Below are 14,026 nucleotides of genomic sequence, written 5' to 3'. Positions count from 1 at the left end.
TTTGTGCGGCTTCCGTGGATGTAGGCAAATTTGCTGAACCATGTAAATCTCATGTTTTTATTGTTTGTCTGTGTATAGGCTATTGTTTTGTGTTAGTTGTTTTCTCTCTGGGTGATTTAGCTTCCACGATGGTGTGAGCATCTCTCGTCCCAACAATTAGTATTAGAGCCCCTTGATCAGATTGGTGGTGGTAGAACATCCGATTTGAGGTGGTGCTTGTTTATTGTGTGGTGAACACAAGTTGTTTGTTGAAATTCTTAAGAGAAATGGATTCACTAAAATAAGTGGAGAATGATATCTACCAGTAAAATAGTTAAAGTTGGAAAATATGATATTGAAAAGTTTAATGGGAAGAATGATTTTTTCTATTTGAGGATGTAAATGAAAAACTCATTGATTTTACAGAAATTGCACAAGGCTTTAGTAGGAAAAAAAAGAAGCACAAAGATATGTTAGATAAGGATTGGGAAGAGTTAGATCTCGAAACACGAGCGTCGATTATCCTATGCCTTAAGAGAGATGTAGCTTTCTTGATGGATGGAAAGGCAACGGCAGCGGGTGTGTGGTCAAAGTTAGAAAATACATTCATGACGAAGAGTCTAACAAATCAGATCTACTTAAAATCTAAATTGTATACTTGCAAAATGGAGGAAGGATCATCAATCCGGGAGTACACCAACAAGTTCGATAGGATCATATTAGATTTGAAGGACATTGATGTGACAGTAGAAGACGATTATCCAGTACTTCTGCTACTTCTTTCTTCACCGAAGTTTTATGAGAACCTGATACAAACATTGATGCTTATAGGTGAAAATTTGAAGATGGATGAGACTAGAATGACGCTTCTAGCGGATGATCTTTGAAAAATTACAACTAGTGACATGACTACTAGTGGTAACAAGGAACAAGTACAAGGATTGTTTGTAAGAGGAAGGAGCAATAAGCGAGGAAAAGGTAGGGAGGAAAGTCTAGATCGAAATCGAGACCTCTTGTAGGAAGACCGTGTTTCAAATATGGTGAGCTTGGGCATTTCAAGGTTGACTGTCCTAATAAGAGAGTAGGTGAGAATAAGAACAATAATAAAACCGAGAGAAGAGAAGGCAAGGAAGAGGCGAGTTACGTCTCAGAGGAAGAGAGTGGTAAAGAATGCTATGTTGTTACGGGTGACGAATATATCTCCAGTAAGTGGATTCTTGATTCGGGTTGCTCTTACCATATGTGCCCAAATAAGAAGTGGTTTACTATCTATAGAAGCATTAATGGTGGAACCGTATTGATGTGGAATAACCATGCTTGTAAAACGGTGGGGCTTGGTGATATAAAAATCAAAATGCATGATGGAGTGGTTAGAACCCTAATGGACGTGAGACATGTTCCTGACTTACGGGAGAATCTTATCTCAGTTGGTGCTTTGGACTCTAGTGGTTGTAAGATAGTAACAGAGAACGGAGTAAAGAAAGTTGTTCGGGGTTCCTTAGTAGTGATGAAGGACATCCGTCATGGTAATCTATATACTCTCTCGGGTACAACAGTGACAGGAGATGCAACGGTAGGAATTAATAGAAGTGGTGGAGACCCATGTGAGCATACTCGGTTATGACATAGGCAGTTTGGGCACACATTAGAGAAGGGTCTAGATTTCCTTGGTAAGGAAGGTTTGCTGAAGAACATGAAGAAACCTTACATGGATTTTTGTGAGGATTATGTATACGGAAAGACGCACAGGGTTCGGTTTCTGAGAAGCACGCACAAGAGAAGAGATATATTAGACTGTATACATACAGACGTTTGGGGTCTAGCTCAAACAACTTCCAAGGGTGGTTCCAGGTACTTTGTCTTATTTATAGATGATTATTCTAGGTATGCTTAGATTTATTTTCTAAAGCATAAGAATGAGGTATTTGAGACATTCAAGAAGTAAAAAAGCAATAATTGAGCACATGACAGACAGGAAATTGAAGATACTAAGATCTAATAATGGTACAGAATATACAGAGAATGCTTTCAAGGAGTTCTGTGATTAGGAGGGTATTGCTTGACATTGAACAGTCAGGTCTACACCATAACAGAATAGAGTCGCAGAGAGACTGAACGGTACATTACAGGAGAAAGTAATGAGTATGTGATCATATACTGGTTTGGGCAAAGAATGATGGGCAGAAGCGGTTACTATAGCTTGTTATATAGTAAATCGTTCTCCACATTCAATACTGGTTGGTGATGTACCCTATCGGGTATGGTCAGGGGAGCATACATATTACGATAGGCTTAGTATTTTCGGATGTACCACCTACTATCACGTCAACAAGGAAAAGCTTGAAGCGAAGGCTAAGAAGGCAATATTCTTAGGGTATGCAAAGGGCATAAAAGGCTATCGCCTTTGGTGTATAGAAAATTCTAAGTTCGTGATCAGCAAGAGACGTTACCTTTGATGAGAAATTCATAATTGCCAGGGTGTCTAAGAATGATGGTGTTGGGACTATTGAGACTTTAAAGTCCCAGGTAATTGAAATAGAACCTAAAGACCAACCAGGTTCTAGTCATGTTCAAGAGGAGGATAATGAAGATGATGAGCTTAAACAGGAGGAGGTTCAGGAGGAGAATACACAAGCACTACAACAATAACAGCTCGAGGATAGTTTGGCTTCCACTAGGCCAAGACGAGCATACAAGCAGGTACTGAAGCTGGTGGCTGATCAACCCTTGAAGAACTATGTGCAGGTTAATTTGGTGGAATACGTACTCTCGGTGGAGGATGATGAGTCAGTCTCCTTCAAGAAAGCTATTCAGGATAGAGATAATGAGATTTGTTGGCTGCGATGGAGGATGAGATGGAATCTCTTCGAAAGAATCAAATATGGGAGGTGGTCCCATTGCCCATGGGAAGAAAAGTTATTGGTTGTAAGTGGGTGTATAAGAGAAAGGAAGATCCTTCAGAGCTCGATGATATAAGGTATAAGGCGAGACTAGTGGCCAAAGGGTTTGCACAAAGAGAGGGTGTGAATTATAATGAGATATTTTCTCCGGTGGTGAAACATACTTCTATTCGGGTGCTATTGAGTATTGTTTCTCATGGTGATCTTGAGCTGGAACAACTTGATGTAAAGATAGCCTTCTTGTACGGAGACTTGGATGAAGAGATCTACATGTATCAACCTGAAGGCTACAAGGTTGAGAATAACAAGGTTGAGGATAAGGAGAATCATGTGTGTCGCTTGAGGAAGTTACTCTATGAACTGAAGCAATCTCCTCGGTAGTGGTACAAGCAATTTGACTCCTTCATGCTGAAGCATGAGTTTTCCCGAAGTGATTATGATTGTTGTGTTTACATTCGGAAGCTTCGTGGAGGTGATTATATCTATCTTCTTTTGTATGTGGATGACATGCTTATTACTTCGAGAAGTAAGGTGGAGATAGATAGGGTGAAATTACAACTTGGTAAAGAGTTTGAGAGGACATGGGCATTGCTAAGAAAATACTGGGTATGTAGATTAGAAGAGAGCGGGCAAATCGGCGATTGTTCTTGAGTCAGAAGGGCTACATTGAACGGGTTATCGTAAGGTTTGGGATGCAAAGTGCTAAGTTAGTGGTGACTCTATTGACTCCACATTTTAGGCTCTCAGGTAAACAATCTACCACTGTAGCGGAAGAGAAGGCACACATGAATCATGTACCTTATTCTAGTGCAGTTAGCAGTTTAATGTACACAATGGTGTGTACACGTCCAGATATTTTACAAGCGGTCAGTGTTGTCAGTAGTTCATGGCGAATCTAGGAAAGGAACATTAGGAAGCAGTGACATGGGTCCTGAGGTACTTGAAGGGTACCACTGATACGGGTCTGTGTTTTAATGAAAATACATGTCAGATTGATGGGTTTGTGGACTCAGATTATGCGAGCGATCTAGACAGACGACAATCTACTGCTGGGTATGTATTCAGAATACATAATGCTCCAGTTAGTTGGCGATCAATGTTACAGGCTATAGTGACTCTTTCTACTATAGAGGTTGAGTACATGGCCATGGCAGAAGGAGTAAAAGAAGCATTATGGTTGTGGGGTCTGCTAGACGATTTGGGGATTAAGCAGGATTGTGTGAACTTGTGGTACGATAGTCAAAATGCGATTCATTTGGATAAGAATCAAGTTCATCATGCTTGTACCAAGCATATCGATGTCAGGTATTATTTTTTGTGGGATGTCATAGAGGAAGCTGATATTTCTCTCATGAAGGTGTACACAAATAAGAATCCAGCAGACATGTTGACCAAGGTGGTGACATGTAGCAAGTTTTAGTATTGCTTGGACTTGCTTCATATCAGCCCGTGTTGATCTGCCCAAGAGGGTAATGTACAGAACTACGATTAGCTTGATCCCAGTCAGAGGGTACGTAGGCAGCCATGGTATAATTATGTAGCTGGTTTGGCCTGTTTGACGTTCGTGGTGTTCTTCTGGTTTTCATCTAAAATTTAAGGTTTATCAAATAATGTACGAGGTGGAGAATTAAAGAGAACGGGAGCTCACCTAAAGCACTAGAGCTCGGGAGCTCGCCTGCTATGGGTGGAGAGCTTGCTCGCATGGAGAGCTTGCATGCATAGAGAGCTCGCCTGCGGGTAAAGAGCTGGATGGAGCTCGCCTGTGGGTAAAGAGCTGGATGGAGCTTACCTGCGGGCGTGGAGAGGTGATGGGGCTCGCCTACTGGAGTAGCGTTGGAGCACGCCTGGCGTGGAGCTCGTCTGATAGAGGAGATCGCCTGTGCATGGTGGAAGCCAGCTGGAGCTTACCTGATTAATCTAGGGTTTCCCTAAAAAGGGAAACCCTATTCACGAGATTTTGTGGGGCTTCATCTCGTGATTTTACAGAGGAGAAAAACTCTGTGGTGGTGGCCGTTCTCAAGGATTTGAGAGGCGATTTTTTTGGTCAAGAAAAATTCGTACAAGCCCTGTAGCATTTGCTATAGTGACGAGTTGTTTGTTGTGAGAGATCTCAAGTTTGAGATCTTCTCTTTTGCAAGCTTTGTAATTTCTTGTGGTTAAATAAGAAATAATTTGTGCGGCTCCCGTGGACGTAGGCAAATTTACCGAACCACGTAAATCTCGTATCTTTATTATTTTTCTGTGTATTGGATATTGTTTTGTGTTAGTTGTTTTCTCTCTAGGTGATTTAGCTTCCACGACGGTGTGAGCATCTCTCGTCCCAACATCTACCTTGAGTCATATGTTAATATTCTTGCCATTTTTATGTGAAAACTCATAAGTATGTTCTTTCATGTTTTCTTGTTTACTATGTGTGAGAGTATGCCTTATTTCACTCGGGTGTGTGCATTGCATTGCACCTTGTGAATGTGCGCATGTTGGGACCTTGCTCCCTACATATATTGAGTCGTAAGTTAAGAATCTTAACAGCTTTTTAATGTGACTGTAGGCGTCAAAAATTACCTATGGGTTCTCGCATACAGCTCGAGACGAAGAGAAGATGATAAATGTTATTATCTAAGTTGAAGAGGATTATATAATGTCGACAAGCGAATGAGTCGAGTCGACGAAGCGTACGAGTCAACGGGATGGCAGAATAGTAAAGAAACGGTCCAATCGGGAATTACATTTCACTCATGAAAGGCGAAGCACCACTCATGTCTCGTCCATTCCATATATGATTCACCTATGAGAGGTTGTAGATCTCTTCTTTAGCTTTTTGATGCATTTTAAATTGTGTCATTCCGAGATCGGACCGAGGAATTACGGTGAAAATAGTCAAAAGGGGAAAACGACGTCTCGGCCAAGGCCAAGACATGTTTGTGTCTCGGCCAAGGCTGAGATAGTCTCGGCCTTGCTAAGGTAGTATTGGCTAAACCGAGACTGTCTCAACATGGTCGAGATAGTCCACACCTGGCTTGGACTGTCTAGGCCTGGCCCGGACTATCCCAGCCCCGAAAAAAGCCATTTTATCCCCGTTTTCTCGCTGTTAACTGCCCTGATTCTGATCCAGAGCCTCCCCAATTGATTTGATGTTATCTATAAATATGATTAAGTGGTTACAACTGAGGATAAGATTAAATCATTCGTTCTTATCCAAAAACAGGGCTTTTGAAGCCTATAAATACAGCCCTAGGGCCTTCATTTGCACAGATCCAGAATTCTCGAGCGTCGGCGAAGCCCTGTCGAACTGAAGAGTGAGGAGCATGAATTTCAGAGAGGAGAAAGAGATCTTGGTGAGCTATTCAACATAAAGAAGAAGAGTTCAAGAGATCTGCATCCGCTCATCCATTTCCTTAAGATCGTACCTAGCTGCGATTCTCGAGAAGAGTGATTATCTTGCTTTGCCGAGATAGTTACTTTAGTTTCTTATCTCCTTTGCAAGGCAACAAAATTTATATTAGATCTGATCAGTCGGTGGTCCACGGATAAACCCCGGTACAGGCCAAGACCTCATACAAATAGCGGGTGATAAACGTCCGTTATGTATGTTTTCAGAAAGTTATAATTTTTATTTTATTTGTGTAAGATAAGTTTTATAAAAAGGCTCACTCTTTCGAACTTGTTGTAAGTCGATAAATGATTGTATTGAGTTCTCAAATAAAATTAACTTTCGATCAAAACACGCTGGTGACCATAATGGGAGCCAACAGTCTTGTCACCGAGGCTATCATGTAGCAACCGAAGATCAAGATCCCGGTTGATTCAGAAGTCGAGTATAAGTTTGACGAAGCCAAGTTCGAGGAATATTTATCCTCGTCTTCATCAAAATCCTCTTCTTCCTGCAAGTACAGAAAGATCTCATCTTTAAAGGAGGCGTATTCACCGATGAAGGCTACAAATAACTCTGCTCGCCACAACTCCTCCCCAGTAAAGGAGTTGTTCAATCAAAGTACGGCAACTCTGACGAAGAGGGTTCGTCAGAGGCGTCGCCAACGTCATGCTCATTAAATTGCCAAAGCATTGGAACAAGTCGATGGAGTTCTCTACTACGTAGACTTGGAGTCTAGGAAGCATTAGGTAATCCAGTTGCCCCAACGGCAAGTTGCTGCTACTTCCACCGAACCATCGACGGGAGAATAAGTTCTTATCAAAAGGACTCATTCAACCTTGAAGGACCGCATCCAAAAACGACGCGCACATGCTGCACGCAGGTGTGCCTTTGTACAAAAAGTTCAAGGCATGCAAAAGGTAGAGGTGGCTAAAAAACCACCAAAATCCAAACAAGTCTGGGTGCTGAAGGCCGAAACTGCGTCGAAATCAACTCAGAAAGCCTCTGATCCCGCTCCTCTTACTCCCACACCTCCGGCGAAGCCCTACAGCAGCGCAGATCTGTCCAAATTTAAGATTCCGATGAAGGATCACCTGGATCCTCTTCACGAAGATAGAGGCAAAGCTCTGGTGAATAAAACCCGAGTAATTCCTCAGGCTGGGGTCGTACAAACACTCCCATCAAGCCAAAGGCCATTCAAAGGTGTCACGCCGCCTCTAAACAAACCGGGGCACCTCGTTGTACATGTTCGTGTGCCGTGCACAAGAGGACTCCTGGCATTGATCGACCGAGGGTTCGTATTGAAACCCAAGAGCCTTTTAATACCTCATGCTCGCAAGGGGGTTGTTCTAAACGTGTGACTCCTGACGTAACTTTGGATCATTCAAAAGCGACAACAAATTATCCCAAAAATGTCAATAAGGTTCTTAATCCCCAAAAGAAGACGTGTCCGTCAAAAGACTATGTTATACTTGGGGCATCACACCAACAAGCGATGGATTGCTCCAATGAGTTGCACCATCATGCATGGGGTGTGAACAAATCTCAAAAGGAGGGTGTCCAAGAAATCGGCTCTCACTGTCTATGCGGGAGATCTATCAGGGTAGTATTATCAAAATATAGCTGTCCCAGGACTATTTCACAAAGGGTCTCGGTATTCGAGAAACTTACCACCAAAGCATTGAAGCCCAAGCCAAGACATTTCCATGAGAGAAAATCCACCACCCAGGATGATGAATTCCCTGAAGTCACCATTAACATGGTTGACAAAGGAAAGTCTGCGATTGCTTTAAACGGCTCTAATCCTAACTTTTCTCCCCAAAAAAGTCAATTTAGGAATAGCCCAACGAATATCTCAGCTCTAGCTAGAAGCCAACAGACATAGGGATTACTCGATGATGCACGAAGGACTGTCTTCAGAAGGCGAACTATCAGGTACTTGCTCCATAATGACCTCTAACGATACAATATCCAGCATGGGGGAAGCAAGGGAGTCATTCATAATCACTCCCGACCTAGTGGCTCAAATACTTCAAGAAGCTTTAGCTCAACAGCAAGAGGAACTCAGAGCTGAAATGAAAATAGAGATGGAGTTGACCATGCAGCAGATGAGAGAGTTGAGGCTTAACAACTTCAATCTCCTAAGCCCAGTCAGCGGGCTAAATCTAGCCGTCGTACTCACAACGTCGCAGTTGGCAGCAATCCAGAAGTGGGCAAAGCACCCCTCGAATATACTGGGGGTGGTCCAATCGTATCCCTAAATAACACTAGGGGTGGTCCAATCGCACCCTTCAATAATACTGAGGGTGATTCAATTGCATACCTTGATATCGCTGGGGGTAGTTCAGTTGATCTTTCTCAACATCCTCCAAAGAAAGATGCATGTGAGGACAACAAGATAATGAAAGATCTGGAGGATAAGGTCAACGCATTGTTATCGGCTCAAGAAGTGAAGAGGACCAGCATTTCGTGTCCATATCCAAGAGACTGGGATTCAATCCCGTACCCGGCGAAGTTCAATCTAATTAACTTCATGCTATTTGATGGCAAAGGTTCACCCACTCAACACCTAATTTATTTCAAGTCCCACCTAGGAGTGATCTTCGAGAATGAACCCTGATGGTTCGGTCATTCGTTGGCACCCTTCACGGGGCCGCCTTCGATTGGTACCGACGCCTCAAGCCGAGGAGTATCAACAACTGGGATGACATAGAGAGCTTATTCCTCAGCAGTTTCTTTGATAATGATACTGAAGTGTCAATTAGAGCACTTCTGGATGAGAAGCAGAAGGATGGGGAGTCAGTTGACAGCTTTATCAAACGCTCCCGCGACAAGGAAGCTGTCAAACGCTCCCGCGACAAGGCAATGAATTGCAGAGATCCTATCACAGAGGAATTCATCTTGTAGACATGTCACAACAACCTTTCCATTGATGTCCTAGAAGTCCTAAGGGTCATGCCATCCACCACATGGAAAGAATTAAAACTGCAAGGTGAACAAGCCGATCGCTTTCTCAAAAGGAAGAAAACTGAGAGAGGCCAACTGACGGCCAAAACCCCTGCAACTACTGTTGACATTCATCAACAACAACCTTGGAGGCAGCAAAAGACTTCTAATCTGAGGTTCCAGGAAGAGTATTCTTTCAAAGATGATGAAGTTCTAGCCATCTTCAAACACCTCCTCGCCAACGATAAAATTAAGCTGCCACCGATTACAAATCAGGAGGAAGCAAACAAAACGTTGGATCCGAAGTACTGTGCATACCACAGAAAGGTCCATCACCCCACCAAGACTTGTATTATGCTGAAAAAAAACATTTAAGCATTGGTTGATACTGGCGTCATAACGCCGAAGTAAGCCGAGTGGGAACAGGATCCTTCGACAAGTATATGAGTTTAAACTGCTCCCTGATCCTCCAACGGGTATAGAGGTTAAATTGTTCCCCTATTGCCAACAGGAAGTTTCTAGAGGGTACTCTACATAGTATTCTTAAGGATAACCCGGCATTAAGATATCAACATACTCCCACTATGATTCACGAGAAGTTCCTAGAGAATACTACACATGGTATTCTTAAGGATAACCTAAAATCATTTCTTAATAAAAAAAATAGATTAAGAACCTCCCACTGTGGCTATTTAATCATTTCTAAGATGATTAAAACCCTCCCACCGTGACTTTGAGTCCCTTCACAAACAAGGGTGAAACGCATCCCATCTGCTTCAACCCCCATTGGAACAATCGCTGGGATTAATTTCACCAACTCCCACTATGATTTTCCAATCATTCTTTCGTTGAGATGAGATTTGGTAACTTCATCAAGTCAATCTTCCCTCGCGAAACCCCCACTCTGTAATTGTGGAGTGCTTGATGATTCACAATCTTCCACCATAAAATCTCTCACTGATCAAATCAATTGATGGTGGGTCCACTAAAATTTTTCCTGGTTTAATCCACTCAAACTCCCACTGTTTATCTGCTATCGAACCTCTTTTCATGTTAGGTCCATGTTGTTTGACATCAAAAACCCCACTGAGTGATCTGTACAAGTCAACATTCCTACTGTTATTTGTATCTTCACTCCCATTGTTTGTTTGGTCAAACCTTCCTACAGTTAGGACCAAAGCCAAAATCCCCTCTCGATTCTTTTCATGTACTAGAGGTCCACTTTCAAATTGAGCGATCAAAGCTATAAAAATTAGGATCGTCTCAAACTCCCACTTTGAATTTCTTGTGCACTTGGAGATAGAATATAAAATTCTCCCTCCCCAGAAGACAAAATAGGGTTAAGCCTACGCCTAATACATGTAGCCGGATAGTCTATTCCCGTAAGAAAGACGAAGTCTACGTATTCATTATCATAGCACTAAGAGAGTTAACTCTCTTGGCATAATGTTACATGCAGAACGGACTTAAACAATCTACATGCTAGCCCGACTCAAACGATAGTCGGTAAAGGCTTATCAAATCCGTTGATAGCTAAGGATTGCTAAAAATCCTATAAGTATGATAGTCACTGACGTACCAACTTCATCAGTTGGTCTCATAACTTGGACACACAAGACAACATCAATATTGCGTGAAGAAGCCTCTCCAGCGGTTATGGCCGTATCAGCTCCAATAGCTGGGCCCAAGACAACATCAATATTGCGTGAAGAAGCCTCTCCAGCGGTTATGGCCGTATCAGCTCCAATAGCTGGTCCTACAACCGAAACTCTCCTGTGGTTAAGTAAACCAACCTCAACAGTTGGTCTTGCAGCCTCAACACTTAGGAATGCCACGCTCCAAATAACTTAAACCGTGTTAGCGCCGATCAACGCGTTACAGTGAAGGACAACGTTGGTCAACACACAGTTATAAGTTAACGCTAGTCAACACGTTGACAATTTTCGCCAAAACCCATGGATTCTTGAATCAAAATCAAATGCACAAGAGGTCATGAAGAGAGCGCTTACCCAAATCAAAAGGCTTGAAATCTAAGAAGAGCTTAAACTCAATGAAGAAAAACACAAGTCTTGAACTCAAAAGCCCACTAAAACCCTAGATCTTGGAGTTGAATTTTGGCCAAGATCAAAAGGAGAAAAGGATGAGGGTTTTTGAGGTTTTAAAGGGGGTATGGATATGAGAGATTTAGAACTCTTAAAGAGGAGGAAAGATGGGTTTGGGAAGAGTTTGAAAAGAAGAAGGAAGAAGAAGAGGGGAGGGAGATGAAAACCCTTGGACAAAAGGATTCAAAAAACCCTTGGACAAAGGCCTTCTCTCTCTCTCTTCCCTTGATCATAGGGCTAGCCCCCCTCTCTCCTCTATTTTCTCTCTCCTCTCTCTCTCATGAACTCTATCTCTCTCTCTTGCCAAACCGAGATTGTCCCTAGTTCAGAATTCTGTCCCGAGTTCAAAATTCTATCCCGAGTTCAAAACTCTGTCCCGAGCTCAGAATTTTGTCCTGAGTTCAGAATTCTATCCCAAGTTCACAATTCTGTCCTGAGCCTAAAATGGGGTCCCATGCATTTAAAATGCTGTATTTGGTCCGTATTCGCCCGTTATTGACCATTACGGTGTATTCGAAGCCCGTATTCACACTCCGATGAGTATACGAATCTAAACTGCATCTCCTTAAACCTCTGACGGGTACACGAGGTTAAACTAATTCCCGAAACTCCCAGGAGTATATGAGTATAAACTGGACATCCCCGCTCCAACATCTTACGAGCCTAAACTGTGTAGACTCTAGTCAACGTACGAGTATAAACAGTGTTTACGCCGGTCAACGCGTAGCTGAGGATCAATGCCGGCTAACGCCTAACCGTGAGTCAACGCCGATCAACATGTTATGATGAAAGTCAATGCGTAGCTGTAGGGCAGCGCCGGTCAACGCGTTGTAATGAAAGTCAACGCCCGTCGAAGCGTAGCTAACGGGCAACGCTAGTCAACGCGTAGCGGTAAGTTAACGCCGGTCAACACGTTGTAATAAAAGTCAACGCCTGTCAATTCATTATGATAAAAGTCAATGATGGTCACCGCATTACGATGAAAGTCTACACCGGTCAACACGTTATGATGAAAGTCAACACCGGCCAACGCGTTGCGATAAAAATCAATGTGTTGCGATGAAAGTCAACGCTTGTCGAAGCGTAGCCAACGATCAACACCGATCAACGCGTAGCCTTAAGTCAACATCGGTCAACGCATTACAATGAAGGTCAATACGGGTCAACGCATTACAAATAAAGGTGAACGTCGGTCAACGCGTAGCCTTGGGTCAACACGTTGCGATGAAAGTCAACGTTGGTCAACACGTTGTGATGAAAGTCAATGCCTATCGAAGTATAGCCAACGATCAGCGTCGGTCAACTCGTAGCCATAAGTCAACGCCGGTTAACGTGTGTTACGATGAAAGTCAATGACGATCAACGCGTTGTGATGAAGGTCAACGCTGGTCAAAACGTAGCCATAAGTCAATGCTGATCAATGCATTACGATGAAGGTCAATGCATCGATAAAATTTAGCCAAAACAAGGCTCAGATCAGTTCTAGAACAAAGGATGATCCCAATAGTTAATCGTAATTCAGATACGAACCTCCAACGAAGATAATCAGTTCAACGTCGACTCTACGACACGAGCTAAAATCAAAGATCAACACACAAGTTTCAATTCGAGACTTCGACAATGGTCAGACGATAAACACATCATCGGAAGAATTTTAGCTATTCGACAAAATACTGAATAGACTAAAAATTGAAGAAGTCAAGAACTAAATCTAATTACAGGTCCTTTTACACTGACTGACGGTTGGGTCTATCATATCTAAAGTATTCCAGGCTCTTCTATAAAAGAAATGAGACTGAAACACTTTAGATGTGATATCTGTAGGCGTCAAAAATTACCTATGGATTCCCACACATAGCTCGAGACGAAGAGAAGATGATGAACATTATTATCTGAGTCGAAGAGGATCATCTGATGTTGACAAGTGAATAAAGTGAGTCGACGAAGCGTACGAGTCAACGGGACAGCAGAATAGTGAAGAAACGGTCCAATCGGGAATTACATTTCACTCATAAAAGGTGAAGTGCTACTCATGTCTCATTCGTTCCATATATGATTCACCTATGGGAGGTTGTAGATCTCTTCTTCGGCTTTTTGACGTATTTTGAATCGCATTATTCCGAGATCGGACCGAGGAATTACAGCAAAAACAGTCAAAAGGGGGAAAACGACGTCTCACCCAAGGCCAAGACACGTTTGTGTCTTGGCCAGGGCCGAGACAGTCTTGGCTAAATCAAGACTATCTCGGCATGGCTGAGACATTCCAGGCCTGGCCCGAACTATCTCAACCTGGCCAGGACTGTCCCGGCCCCAAAAAGGGCATTTTACGCCCATTTTCTCGTTGTTAACTGCCCCTATTCTGATCCAGAGCCTCCCCAACTAATTTGAGGTTATCTACAAACATGGTTAAGTGGTTATAACTGAGAATAAGATCAAATCGTTCGTTCTTATCCAAAAACAGGTCCTTTGAAGCCTATAAATACAACCCTAGGGCCTTCATTTGCACAGATCCAGAATTCTCGAGCGTCAGCGAAGCTCTGTCAAACTGAAGAGTGAGGAGCATGAATTTCAGAGAGGAGAAAGAGATCTCGGTGAGCTATTTGGTATAAAGAGGAAGAGTTTGAGAGATCTTCATCCGCTCATCCATTTCCTTGAGATCGTATCTAGCTGCGATTCTCGAGAAGAGTGATTATCTCGCTTAGCCGAGATAGTTACTTTAGTTTCTTGTC

The sequence above is a fragment of the Asparagus officinalis genome, chromosome 5 (genome assembly GCF_001876935.1).
Source record: "Asparagus officinalis chromosome 5, Aspof.V1, whole genome shotgun sequence".
Lineage (NCBI taxonomy): Eukaryota > Viridiplantae > Streptophyta > Magnoliopsida > Asparagales > Asparagaceae > Asparagus > Asparagus officinalis.
The sequence above is the reverse complement of the archived record's forward strand: the minus strand, read 5'-3'. Positions refer to the sequence as shown.